Genomic DNA, 3,716 nt, shown 5'->3' on the forward strand with positions numbered 1-3,716 from the left:
AAAATTGTGTAAGAGAATTTGCATGTAGCATTTACGAGCTGTTTGGTCATTCAAGCATTGTTTATACATAAGGCATTGAAAGTTTGTAATATTATTACCTACTACTTTCGAAGTGTATTGCTTAAAAAAATGTATTGTAAGAAAATGAAAACAAGAAAACAAACAGGTAATACATAAGTGATAAGGAATCTCAATGAATTAGATCAGGTGAGTCATGACAGTCAAACAATGCAATAAGAAAATTAATATATATACCAGATCTCAATTGACATGTATAAGCATCAGGGTACATATATTCCAATACTTGAGTTGACTATATATTAGCTTGAACATTCTCTATCATATACCCTCCACCTCCATTACCTACAAATTGAGTAAAAAAGAAATGTTAGGCCTGACATTATTTGTGTATAAGCAAGTCTGTGAAGCAAAAAACTCATTCAATATTTTAAAAATCAAATTCGAATATAAACACATGTGTGCACTCCTCAATCAAACCCATTTCTGAAAGAGGGGGAGGGGTTGGGGGAATATTATCAGTTTTGAGAGAAATAGTAATGCCATTAATATCTTTAGCAACAAGACCACCCATTCTTCAAAATTTAAGACAGGCTAAGCCCATTAGACTCGACAACCCACATGTATAATTTATAAAAATGATTGTTTTACCTTATTCTCGGTTCATCTTATTATTCAATAAACATAATAGCCAAATTTAATTACATTAAGAACTTCTTGTTTCAATGACCATCACAAGCTACAAGATATGAAGAAAAAAAACTGAAGCTAAATCATAACAACTTACGTATATGATAAACTCGCCACCACCTATGATAAACCTTGAGAGGCATAACCCACATGAGTAACAACAAAGCCAAAAAAAGCTTAAAACTGAACTCCCTTTACCTTGTTACCTCCGAAAAATATGGACGTGTCCTGATTCACCCAAGCTGTTGTTGCATGCTATTTTTCTTCAACATTATCTTCAAAACTAAGATTAATTAGTACTGCACAATAGCCATAAATGTTGAAGAAATGAGTCAAAAGCTATTAGTCCACTATACACTTTTGATGCCCAATATAGTATATAATATATCCCGTATCAAACATGAATGCGTAACAAATACTCTTTATTATTAAAGGAAAAAACGGACTATTTGTGATTATTTTTCTGAAATAGATGAAGTCGGAAAAAAAACCTAAACTAATACCTGAATTTTTTACTAATAATGGCTTAAAGAATCATTTTAGGAACAATTTAGAACGAATACCTACATAATCATTATAGAATCCGATAGATTGTGGGAAAAAAAATCATAGTTCAAGACTTTTGAACTCCTTTAGTCATCATATAATAAAATAGACACTAAAAAAAATTAGAAAATATGAAATCCAAAATAGAAGAAACAGAGATGCTACCAGTTAGGCTTGTGATGACTGGTCGAAGTTCCTCTCCCCATCGACTTAAACTGCTCCATGACTGACAAGCTGGTGGAGGAGCAGGATATAGAGGCGAAGTAGATTCAAATCGTCCTTCAATGACAACACATAATAGAAAGGCTTCAAATTTCTTAACAAACAATTTGAAATACTATAACTAAACTCATTTTCGGTGAAGTATTACCCTTAACTGAAGTAAAGCCTGTCGAGAAATATTGAACCCTTAACAACTTATTTAACACAAAATTATGTATCAGATCTCTCAAGTACTTAGAAACCAAATATCATACAAGACAATAGATTTGTGCATAGTAATAGTTAAGAGAGAGGTTTGAGATTCTTGCCTGCAAAATTCGAAAAGAAACTACTTGGTGGTGAATCGATGCCGATGGTTTCTGGATCTAGATCCAGATCCATGGTTTATGGATCTATAATCATGTTGAACTGTGGATTTCATCTCTCTTTTCTCTGTTGTTGAAATGTATTCATAGCTCCACAAATATGTTAAAGTTGAAAAAAAAAATATTGTATATAATAAGCAAATGACTTTAGGATAAAATCGTTGCACAAAATCATCTTGCAAATTATAATTAAATTAACAAATCCCCGTGTATCTTCTCATTGGCTACTGGGGTATATCCATATTTGTAGAGCAAAACCCTACACAACCATGAGGAAATCTGAAAGCAAAATACGTGAACCTAAAATCAGAGAGAGCTAAAACATAAAACATCAAGAAATTTGAAAGCCTAATACCAAAAAACAAAACACCTTAATCAGAAAAAAGATAAATCAGAAAAACCCAAGAAATCAAGATTATTCAGAAAAAGGATAAGAATCAAGAGCCACACACGAAAGGATAAAGTTCAAAAACTTTCAATTTAGTTTACACCATATCCGCCTTCCAGAAATCCAATGATTCAAGGTCTATGATTTTCTTTATATATTAGATAATTGAAGTCATAAATCTGAAATATGTATAGGATTAAACATACCAGGTCCAGAACATGGAATTGATGGTGATATACGGCTAGGGTTTTTGAAGCAATGGGAGATGGAGGGACTCGATAGAGTGATGGAGAATGAAGAGTCCGAACTCATGGAAGCAAACCCACAATCAAAACTTTAAAATATATTATTTACTTCTAATTGGATAAGAAACACCTTCCTCATCTTTATACTTTAAACCCCCAGGCCCCAATAAAACTCCAACTTGTTCCCGCCAATCCTTTAGTCACTTCTTCTGTTTCTTCGCTTCACCATTTATTGTTGTTACAACTGCAAAAATATTCAAAATGAGAACAAAACTCCTCAAAATTACAAGTGATAAATCTATAAATTCAATTACCTTTTGAATGAAACAATAGAGAAGGGGGGAGTCCATTACCTAGATGACAAAACGAAGAAGATGATTGTGATTTCCATAAAAACCCTGCAAGAAAAAATTTGAATGTGTTGCGTAAAACAACAAAACCCATAAAAATCCACAAAGAGAGGGGGTGGGCCTGTTACCTGGAGGACAAAACGGAGACAATGGTGGTGATTTCAATATCTTATCTCAGCATTTCATCCCGCTAATACGATTATACGAACCTGTTTAATAACTTGTAGCGCTACTTTAAAAATGGACCATGTACCGGAGAAAAAATATAGAAAGTTTCGATTTCCTTACGTCGATGACATGGGAGACCACTGACCAGTGATTTAAGGTGGCAGTAAGAGGGAGAGAGACCCCAATGGCGGTGTCAATGCGGTGTTGTGGAGATGGAGAATAATGATCGGGATGTTAGAGAGAGTAGATAGGAGGAGTGGTGGTGACGATGATAAACGGTGAGAGAGAGAGAGAGAGAGAGAGAGAGAGAGAGATTAGGATTTGAGAGACTGAAAAGGATGGAGAAGACGGTGTCAAGTTCCTCGGTTTAGAAGCTACTTTAAACAAAGGCACGGGAAACCAAATGATAAGGTTGGGCGGATTCAATTTTGTTAAGAAACATGAGGAAGGCGTCCGACATACCGGGAGGAGATAAGAGCCAAAGTAGTATAGAAAGACTTGCAGATATAATAGATAATATTATTATATTAAAGATCAGTTGTACTTTAACTTTAAGCATAAATATTTGAACGTTTTAAAAAATATTATTATTTTATTTTATTTATTTTTAGTAATAATAGGATTTCTTTTATAAAATAATATATATATATATATATATATATATATATATATATATATATATATATAAAAATAAAAAGAGAGAGAGGGGATATTGTAGAGGATT

General features: G+C 33.1%; 1 long non-coding RNA gene across 15 annotated transcripts; it reads right to left on the minus strand.

The window, feature by feature from the left end:
• Positions 1 to 178: 178 nt before the first annotated feature.
• LOC145062043 (uncharacterized) lies at positions 179 to 3,462 on the minus strand. Of its 15 annotated transcripts, XR_013687405.1 has the most exons (9): positions 2,953 to 3,462; positions 2,828 to 2,872; positions 2,436 to 2,718; positions 1,785 to 2,120; positions 1,625 to 1,642; positions 1,420 to 1,533; positions 907 to 1,007; positions 806 to 839; positions 179 to 363 (listed from the first exon to the last, which is right to left on the minus strand). It is a non-coding gene; the product is annotated as an uncharacterized LOC145062043 (long non-coding RNA). The 15 variants fall into 15 exon arrangements; XR_013687406.1 differs by having other exon boundaries at positions 179 to 1,007; positions 2,953 to 3,014; positions 3,113 to 3,462; XR_013687402.1 differs by having other exon boundaries at positions 179 to 1,007; positions 2,953 to 3,033; positions 3,113 to 3,462.
• Between the last annotated feature and the right edge of the window lie 254 nt (positions 3,463 to 3,716).

The sequence above is a fragment of the Lactuca serriola genome, chromosome 7 (genome assembly GCF_051521515.1).
Source record: "Lactuca serriola cultivar US96UC23 chromosome 7, Lser_US96UC23_V15, whole genome shotgun sequence".
Taxonomy (NCBI): domain Eukaryota; kingdom Viridiplantae; phylum Streptophyta; class Magnoliopsida; order Asterales; family Asteraceae; genus Lactuca; species Lactuca serriola.